The sequence below is a fragment of the Zerene cesonia genome, chromosome 7 (assembly GCF_012273895.1).
Source record: "Zerene cesonia ecotype Mississippi chromosome 7, Zerene_cesonia_1.1, whole genome shotgun sequence".
Classification (NCBI taxonomy): Eukaryota; Metazoa; Arthropoda; class Insecta; order Lepidoptera; family Pieridae; genus Zerene; species Zerene cesonia.
Window position 1 is genome coordinate 4,842,751 of NC_052108.1, and position 11,587 is coordinate 4,854,337.

An 11,587-nucleotide genomic window follows, 5' to 3' on the forward strand; every position below is an offset into this window, starting at 1 on the left:
ACCTGCCGTGCATTTAATGTATCTTACATTAAGTCTGAAAGGAGCTTAGCGTCACTGTTTTTCTCGTACTAAATGAACGTCATAAAGCTTTTACGAAGAAATCGTATAACTGTTTTCGTTTCGCCGTGAAAATGTGATAAAGTTTTCACACAAAGATGTTTCTGTTAAATCACGTGAGAAGGTTAAAGAAAAAGATGACTTTTTGTTTCCAGTGCTTTAACGTAAGATAAAATGAAATTTTATATTTAAAATAAATGAGATACGACATCTCTATTATTATTATATATATTCTTTATTATAATCTAAAAAAATAGATCCATGAAAGATCAATGGAAACTATGAAACAACTAAAACTGTTTACCCAAAGGCCAAATCTAATTATTATAATATAGCAAATAGCCCATGACTGTTTACGATTCTGTGGCATATTATCATTAGACCTTATCACACGAAAACAAATGCCGACGTAGGTAATATAATTCATAAGTAATGTTTTGCGTTCTAAAGAAGTAAACAAAAATATTGTGAAATTGCCGCTCAGTGTACCATAAAAAATAAGTGGCACAAAAGGCCAGGATGTTTTTAAATTGAAGCAATAATAAGGGTTATAAACAAGTTACAATAACAAGAGAATTAACTGCAACAATAATATCTTGTATTGTTATGAAATTAACAGTATGTGGCTGTCACACTGGCATATTTTATTGATGAGCTAAGAGAATTGCTTAAGTCAGTACTGTTTAAAGTAATTCTTAATTATATCTATTTGTTGCTTTTTATCTGTATAATTTTTTTCATTAATGTGATGTGCTGTCCCTGATAAATAAGTGTTTCTTTTTTTCTTTCTTTAAATAGAGAAAAATTTGTAATTTAAAATCTTTTTCCTAAATACATCAAATTCTATTGGGTTTTTTATTTTTTGAAGTATAAATCTAAATATGGAGGGGACTATAAAATTTGTGAAGCTTAATATAAATATTTAGGCTGGAAATTATGCTATTTATAACACAAACGAAAGAAAGTGTTTTATGATACATTGTCCTATTGACGGTATAATTAAAACACGATACATATGTAAATACATTAATACACAACAGTTTATTTCCACGGCGTCAACTGACGGCGCCCGCTCTAAGACGTAAATAGGTTCAATGACCCCGACCTTGGCGGCGCCGACGCAAACCGTATTGTCTTCGTTTGCTTATTATTATTAATTACGTAACAATATATGAAGTTGTTAATTACAAACATTCAATGTAACAGAACACTTGTGACGCTTATCTTATCGTAAAAATATTCATTGGTTAAACAACGACACAAAATAACCACAAACTGTCGGAACTGGGGTTATTCCACAAAAAACAATCTTATATCAGTTGATTAATGTTACATTTACATTTAACAGTTAAATACACTGACACTTTGTCAAAATTTTTCATGGATGCATTACAACGTAAAATTTCTAATGACGTTTATTCACTTCGCTTAAATATATATATTTTTTATTTCAGTCATATTATGACGTACAAATAACAGAATTAAAATATCGATTTCCTATACAATGCGGTTTGAAATTGCCGTAGCTTTGTAGCTCTATTACAATAGTCGTGAGAAAATTTTAACTACACTGACACTCGTTCCCACGAAAGATCAACGTTTTGTAGAAATCTTACGAGAACGGTGACATCATATAACTCATCAAATAATATCCCATAAGAAAACTAGTAAAGGTACATCGTATTGACAAGTTAGTGAGGCATATGAATTTGGAAATGTAGGTGGTCGTGGGGAATTTTTGTATTGTATAAAAAATGGTTACTTTGATAAGAAATGACAAACTTCGTGTTTTGTTTCTGCTTATCAAGTAAACGTAGATTTTAAAAGGAGGTTATCAGAAAATGAGAAAAAGGTAATGTATTTCTAACGGAATATCATGTCTTTATGTAACAACAGTTCCCTATTGATATACTTTACTAACTTACAATATACCTACGTCAGTTTATACAAGTACATCATCAACATAGGTAGATCGAATATCCTTATTTTTGTGACACTTTTGTCAAAAAAATAAGAATATCCTACTACAATATCCTACTAATATAAAATCCTTCCTACTTCCTACTAATATTAGAAATGCGAAATTTTGTAAGGATGTGTATGTGTTTGATGCTCTTTCAAGCAAAAACTACTGAACCGATTGCAATGAAATTTGGTACGTACATAGCTGGACAACTGGAATAACATATAGGTAACTTTTTATCCCGATATTCCTACGGGATACGAACTTACGCGGGTGAAACCGCGGGGTGCAGCTAGTATAAAAATGCAAAAGTTTGTAAGGATGTGTACGTGTTTGTTGCTCTTTCACGCAAAAACTACTGAACCGATTGCAATGAAATTTGGTACGTAGACAGATGGACAACTGGAATAACATATAGGCAACTTTTTATCCCGATATTCCTACGGGATACGGCCTTACACGGGTACGCAGGGGCAGGGCGCAGCTAGTATCATATAACTTTAAAGTGGACTCCATATTTTATCAAATTAGTATCATCATCGACACACATCAATCTATGGACAACAATACTTAAATATACAGCAACCAGTTTATAAATTATATTGTAAGTTAAAAATAACTTTGATACCAAAAAAAGGTCACCGGTAACCTCTTCTTGGAAAATAGCATTTAAATTTTTCAAACAAACATCCGCCATACGAAATCGGCGCAACCGCATCGATTAAAAAAGGAACAGTGTAGACTGCGAATTGGTTTATCCAAGATGAAACAAATGAAAATTATTATGAAACAAATAACTTCTTGGTCTTCTGGTGGTTATTCGCTAGTTTTAAAAATGTAAAGTAACATTAAAAAAATAAAAAAATAAATATGTACCCTATTTAAATATTTTAATCTCATCAGTAGGTCGATCGAAATCCATATTTATTGAGCAATATTATCTTTAATATATAAAATTCTCGTGTCACAGTTTTCGTTGCCAAACTCCTCCGAAACGGCTGGACCGTTTCTTATGAAATTTTGTATGCGTATTGGGTATGTGTGAGAATCGGCCAACATCTATTTTTCATACCCCTAAAGGATAAGAGTAAGGCAGAACAGCGTTTGCCGGGTGCAGCTAGTTATTGATATATATATTTGATACAATATTATTATTGTTGTCATACATCTTTTTCTAAAAATAGGTTTCAATTCCGATGAGTAATAAGTTAGCGCATTAATAGTACCGATGATTATACTGTTGTTCGTTGGGGAATCCCAAGTGACTGTAAATTGTAAACATACTGTGCAATAGTAAAGTATGTCTAACTATATATACTTTCATTGAGTATGTACTAATAATATAGTCAATTATATGTAATAATAATATAGTCTGGGTGCATATTTATATATACCGAAACAAGTACAAGTATTCCTTTTTATTTCTATTTAAAAATAAAAAATATCAAAATTATAAGTTCTTTAAAAATACGATGAACATTATCTGTTTAATGTATCTTTGGAACATAATGTTTCTTGATGGATAGTACAATGAAAAAATAATGCTATGTCACATCCTATGTCTACAAGTTTCATTTTAATTCTACATGCCACACCATTATTTTGTCTACTCAAGTACATATGTACTTGTTGTTCCCTCCCTCAGTTGTTGCTGCTACCATGTTTTCTCATAGTAATTGCAGTGATACTAGTACTTGTTCTAAGTTACAAAACAAACCTTCCCCTGAAGTCGTTTCTTTCAAACTAAATAATTGTAAAGGCTCATCATAAGTAAAGTAATAGATGATGATATCCTATAGTCATTACTTTAATTATTAACTTTAGAGAACCAGTCAGTTGGTGCTTGTGCCTTTTCCTGGAGTTGCTGATAAATTATCGTCAAAATCTTCAAGACTAGTATTTTCAAATTTCCTTTTTTTCGTTGAGCATATCTCCTCAGCCTGCAGCCCGCACATCGTTTGCACAAAAACTTGCACGTATATTCTAGCTTCGATACTTTGAACTCAAATATTTTGTTGATTTTTAACTGTAGATTTGAGTGGGTTCATTAAATGTTTCGTTATTCACCCTCTAGGCTGATACAAATTCAGATTTATGCATGGTATTATAGTAGCTCTTAACGTTATATTATTTTTGTAAAGCAAGCTTTTATATTGTAACGGTAATAATAGAAGCATTGTCTTGTAGTAAATACGTCCTGCGTGAGCAATCTTACTGCTAAAGCGAAGCGACGCGTAACAACATACAGTCGATGCTCAATAACTTTACTTATCACATTACATGGCCAAAATTTGTAACGTGTACATCGTTTACTGGCGTAAATATAAAATAGGTAGGAATCTCACACTTATCGAAATTAATTCATACCGCACAAATGAACTTACTTGTTTTACTGAAGTGGCGGCGGTGACGCTCCCTCATTTGTTCTTTCGCGGGTAAAGACACACACACGTTGTACATAACGTAGACTATAAGTTTTATATTATACGGTCAATCGCGGTTTATTCCTGTTTTTTTTTATTTATATTACAATTTATTTATAAAGCATTCTCGAGCCGCAAGTATTTAGAAACGAATAATATTATCATGCACATACGTTTCAGTATATATAGAAATTCAAAATAAAAGACCCCGGAAAATAAACACGAAGAAGTTCGACAATATTTTGTTAGAACTTTTACGTATAAAAGGACTAGCCGGTGATAAAAGGGTCACGGCCCGTCTAGACTGAACTACAATCTAAAGTCTAGACGTCTGAATTATTTAGGATCCAACAGACGGCGGGATTTTTATGTTAAATTGTATCAAAACGTTAATAAGTTATAATAAAAAACCTTTATCAATCGAAGAAATCCACTTCAAATACGGACTCTAGGAATAGACTACTCTAAATTTGTGACCAATAACCTTCGATCATTAATAAAAACTAGATACACAATAAAAATGTCCTAGATCAAAGTCTGCCCAATCTGGGATTTGGGTAGACTTTTAGTTTTGTTGTGTTCGAACGGACGGAACCTCAACGTGTCACGGTGCTAGGACATTAAAAAAGGATGTAATTTAATATTTTCGGAAGGTACTGAAGTGTGGCAACATATAATTGCTATTACTGTATTAAAAATACTGATATTTCGGCAAAATATAATCGCAAAACTATTATTTTTGAATTGTCTAAATTTTGAACAAAGTACGGAATCCGAATAATTATTTAGAAAAATATTAGTCTTGGTTGTGAATGCACCTTCCATTCCCCGAGTATCGAGCTTGTAATGTTAATAGGAAAATTGAAAACATATATAGCGTTTTTGATTTTTCCTTATTATGCAAGCAAATGCTCAGTGCAAATATTCGTTTAGCAGTGAAATGTGTACAAATGTGATATTTATTTTCTAGAAAATAAAATTTAACTTAAAATTTTCCTTTAACTACACTAATTAACGAGGAAAAGGACACCAACACCAAAACCAATAATAAGTAGTAAATTATGCTTGCTTTCCGCGCGCTTCGCCTACGTGGGTATAATCAAAAACACTCTCCTTATTTATCAATTACCGGAAAACTCAAGAATATTTGCGCAGCAAGCATCGTTTGACTTTCATTATGTATCACAGCCAGCATACTACCATTGCGAGTTGTGACCATCGTCTTACTTTTTGTCATTGCGGAATTAGACCTTTGAAGAACCGTTATACTGGTGCCAATAAAGAAATATTTTGCTTTCCGGTCTGTAAGGAAAGTGTAGTGGTTCCCAAAGTTATCTGAGCCTAGATCGTCAACATTTGAAATGTTATAATTTTTTACAAGTCTCTAGTAGGGATTGTATATTTTAATAAACATTCCTGAATCACAAACATTTACAAACCCAAAATAACTTAATATAAAACAATAGAAAACCAGTAACAAATCGTGTCGCTGACATCCAATGACGCTTTTAGATCCCCTTGTGTTTAGGTCACGCCGAGCGGTACCTCGCCGTTGCTTGTTTGTTTACAAACGAAAAACAGGGCATATCTCTTCTTTCAAAATAGAATGACTAAGAGAGGTTGGCAAAACAACTTGCGTCACTAGCGACGGCCGCGACAGTCCTTGCGCTCTCGACTGTCGACAACTTTATTGGAATTACAATGAATCGTGATATTTCTAAAAATTTTAAACCAATGGTTATTTGTAGTGTGCCATTTTTTAAGATAAGACTGGCTTTCCAATGCGCCTTTTCCCGCAAAGTCAAGGAAGAGATCCAGTGGGATTTTTGGGATAAAAAGTTTTATGTTCTTTCTTGTGTCTCAAAGTAACTCTGTACTAAATTTCGGTTAAGTCATTCCTGAGAATAATGCGTTCAAGCAAGCAAACAAATAAAAAAACAAAATCTTATAATATAACTTATACAACTAACAGAATGGCTAATTTGGATAACTGTAAATATATATGTGTTTATTATACGCATACATGCATTTATAACCAAATTGGAAAGCGACTGAATTACTTGAATAACAACGGCATGCGAGGAAATAGCAAATGGCCAATTCAATTGACATTGCGTCATTATCCTCGACATAACACGCTTAAGCGTCTTTTGTAAAGTAAAAAAGCTCATATTACATTTACTAAAACAGACCAACTGAAAAAAAAGCAAATAATGACTTTTCATAAACATAAAACGTCGATTAACGTGTGTTTATTACTATTTACCTTTTACTATTCTTAGAAATAGCGACAACAACAAAGTCAATATTTTATTCGCGGAATTCGCACATGGTGTAAGCTTTACAAGATCTATAACGAGTACTTAGAATCAAATAAGGATGTCTTAAACCGGCTATAGTGCAATTACAATCTGATTTATTTATAGTCATGATTATCTTAGTCTATATTTAAACTGCAACCTACGATGGTAATAATGAAAGAAATTCTATGAGGAGAGCTCGAGCGCTCGAGATTTTTGGGTATGACTTGAGTGCGTCAGAATGGTTCTATAGGTTATCACCCCCAGAAAGTATAAAATCCAAAATCAGGGGGAGTGCGCCGAGGAGAAGCCGTCAAATGGCATCGTCGGCAATGGAGCTGGTGGACCCACAGAAGATCGGAGCAAACTAGTTGCATGATACTGCGTTTCATTCAGTGAGTGGGGGAGATGCAGGCCCATGTCTTTTTCCTCACCCTTCCCAGTCCATTCATTAATTAGTCGTCAATTATTTCCTAATCCTTTACTCCTTCTAAGCGGACAATACATATGTAGTAGTAGCCCTACTTCTGCAAATGTTCATATCATGTTCGAATGTTGTGTTATCTGACAATTATTTTTTTTTTTTTATATGTGCCGCTTTTGAGTACTTCCATTGCACTGTATTTATCAAAAATTTTGAAAATTGACGCTTCGTGCATCGTTAAAAACATCTATATACAGTACCATCTTTTCTTACAATCGTCTAATCTTGGTAGATTAGATGATATTATTGTGATTATTATGTTAAAGGTTTCCGCGACGCTTGAGCAAATACTTATTTTGTATAATGGCCTTATCGGTCGGTTTTGATTTGGTTATGGTTAGAGCTAGTCATATCGGAGTGGAAGTCGAGCACGCTTCGGCAAGAATTGGGCAAGCTCGTACCGGGGAAGTACCACATCCCCACAGAAAACCGGAGTAAAATAATAGCATGCTATTGTGTTTCGTACGGTGGTGTTTTTTTACCCTTCTCAGTCCTATCCTTTATGGCTTTCGTCAATTCTTTCTTAATCCCTTCCCAAGTTAAAGCCGGTTTGCAATTGACCTTACGCCTCTCCAAATGTTGATGGGCGGTGGTTGCACTTACCATCAGGCGAACCACCAGCTCCATTGCCGACTATGACATAAAAAAGAAAGTGGTACTATATGGGTAGCTCAAACTGCAGTCTAAATCAATAACTGTGTAATTGGCTACTATAATTTCAAGTGAAATTTACAGTAAATTCACATCAAACCTAATAGATGTTATGGAATGTTATATAGGCTATACTTCAAGTTGTGATCGTGTCGTGTTAAAATAATTATATCCCTTAATAATTTGTGTGCCTTTCATTCAATGCTACAAAGGTGTCCAACTCTGAGACATTTGAATAACCTACGTAATCAACACAAAAAATCATTGGAAAACAGATACGTCATACGTTAAATTGAAAAGTGTGAAAAAATTCAAATGACTACATTTACGTAAACGTTAACAAAACACGGACTTACAATGTGATAATATAACAACGCCTAGAATATAATCGCAAGTAATAATTACGCAATGAATAATAAATATGTCAAGTCATTAAAGGTTGAATATTGTCCACAACATATTGACAAACAAGAATGATAATAACCCTCCTTTTCTATCCTGCCACTGCAGTCTGTATTACAAATGTATGTGTACTTATTAAAAAAAAAGTGATAAGATTTTTAACATAATCGTTTGACGTATTATTATCACAAGGGTTATGGTATTTATATAACCTAAATATAAAATAAAGATGTATATTTGTGTGTCTTTAGATTGCGCAATCGAAATAATTAAGAGAGAGCTTATACCCCAGCTGTTAAATTTCATACATTTTATAGGGCTAATATTGTTTATATTTTTTCATATGAAATTGGATTATGTTTCATATTATGGTGAAAATTATGAAACGTGATGAAAAGCACACACCATACTAGAATAGTAACATTATCGTTATGTAATTTTATGACCATAGACATTCATTGATATTGGATTTTATTGCCGCTGATAAAATTATAATAAAACGGTTATAATAGCCAGTAGAGGATAAAAACATGTTTATTAACAACATAAACAAATTATTTAAAGACACATGCATCCCACAAGGAAAATTAACTTCCTCGTTATTGATTTAAATATACCTTAACAATTTCTTGTTTAGTAATACCACACAAATAAATGCTAAAAATATAAAAATATCACAAAAAGTGCGACGATAATTATAACTATGACGATAGTAGGTTGGCTATAAATAATTACAACCATGGCCTCAGAAAACATTATCCTATGGTCAAGTAAACTCATTACGCAATAATCACATGAGAAGTCAGAAGAATCTGAGCGTTGGCGGCGCCACGACAATATTTCATCGTTGCACGTGCCAACGGTGTGCGTCACTCCATTGCTACAATAATGTTCAATTCCAATAGCACAATACATTTACGTTATCGATTATTTCGCTTGCATCGTGTTTTTAAAAACATTATCTGATTCCACTGAAACGATAACGGCGATTGCGGCTATCTAACGCCCATGTGTTTTGTACAATCGGTTTCGATATGAGGATGACATAAATAAGTGGAACTGGCGCCAAAGCTATCGGAGTGATTGGAAAACAATAATAATCTGTCAAAACAATGGCCGTAAGCTCCACGTACTTTGTACGTGCTAGAATAATCGTAACTTCAGCATAACGATAAGCAAACCTACACAAGTATGAGTAAGAACATTGAATAACAGAAGATAGGGTACTGATAGAGCCAAGTTGCGAAAATGTTTTGGTAGGATAAGTGTCTCGAGTGATTGTCTTTAATATCATATCTTAGCGCAAAATCTTCATCTAACGAAAATCTTACAACGTTCTCTTCAAAAAAGTATTGGAAAATAAAAAAATATATTCTGATATAGACCCAAATCTACTGTTAACATCGCTTTAAGGCTTGGTGGTAAATTGAACCTGGAATTTCTTTACAATCTAGGTCATGAGATGCACGTTTAAGATTGTCTAAACATGGGCGTCCTTTATTCATTAAAGCTTAGTTGAAAAGAAGGTCGCTATGATGCATACAGCACGAGATGACTCGAATGATTCATATTGAACAAATAGGCATGATTGAGTAGAGTGCTAATTTCGCCTTACACTTTTCATAACATTCTGTCTTTTTATTGTATCAGCGAAATAATTTGTGAATTTTATAACACGACTATAAAAATAGATTATAGAAAATTCTATTCATTGCCGCACGCCATTTTCGCATATATGTCTATAAAAACGGCGCAATCGTGCTGCAAATTGACCCAGACTGACGACCTTATGCGCAACAACCTTCAGTATTAGCGGAACCCGGCATTTAATTACAGCAATATGCTTATATAACGCAGTGCCCGCCCGCCTACAAGACGCCCCTGTGGCCCCACTACCGCCCACAGTGCAGCTGCACTGCACCACGACCTATGCCCTTTTCGACGCCTCTACGATCCACAAACCCTATAACACTAGTATTTTTAGTATAAGATGCAACTGAATAAAAAGGGCATGCAAATCAAATACCGTCTTACCAACTACATGTTAACTATTACTATACATAAACATTAATCCATTGTCTTTATTTACTGTCTAACATAAACCCAAAAAGAATAGAAAATTGTGTTTGCATTTTGATTATCCCAAACATTTCAGCAAAACAGCTGCATATTTTTTAATATAATAACAACAGAAAAAAACCGGTCGGCTATGGATATGTGAATAATTTTGTTTTTCTTTTCAAGCAGAATATCATATTATATCATATTGTATTTTTTTTTCAGCAAATTACTATACAATAACAGATTTAAAACTAATATCAATACAGTTAATTTGTTCAACAATAAATGTACATTTGTTACTTGCAAAATATTATGCAAAACTGTATTTAGATACTGCGCAATTTTCAATAGAACGTCACGAGGCTGCTTCGTGAACCTTGACCAGTTAGCCGATATAAGGATTCATTTTCTGTTTTTGTGACGCTATTGCTGTACATATATACAACAATTCATAACAATTACACAATAATATTCAAGGAAAAGCGATATTTTTATATTACATAACTAAAGTGTACTATGAGAATTTCATGATCTATATGATAATAAACTATTTCAACGCTTTAATGAAATCGTATCATAAGGCACTTCGTAGATACTTTATATACCGTCAGAACAAACTATTTTACGCACGCTGTTACGTACGTTACGATTTTATTAGTAAATCGCTTTATTGTTAACAACAGCGTTACGTAAGGATATAGAATACTTAGATTTAATAGTACATAGATCAAGCTGTATACGTTGTTCTTGCAAGAAACCACCAACAACCGAAAGTTTAAGGGGATAATGTATTTATTTTATTTGAACGCAAGAAAATCCTCATCGTAGTTTCCTATAGAAAAATGATTTTCAAACAGTAAGGGTAATTTGCATACGCACACGGTTATTTACTGCAGAATGCAAACTAGAGCTGGGTGGGGTGGGGTGAATGCGGCGACAGGGGTGGTTGGGTGTACTATTGACGCGACAACGCTACGTCATTTACGGCGCCACGTGGGCGATCAATAGTGACGTCGCCGAGCCCCGCCAACGCTGCGGGACGGAGGGAGCCGCTGCGCGCGCACTGCCCGCCGACCTAGTTACGATTACGTTTCGACGTTTCACGTAGCTTCTACGTAACACAATCGAAGTGCTACCCAAGAGGTCTAGGGACATTGGAACAGACGCATGCGCTTGACGACTATTTACCAGACGACATTCTGCAACGCGTCCTATATGTAATATCCATTCATTGCACCGCATTGCA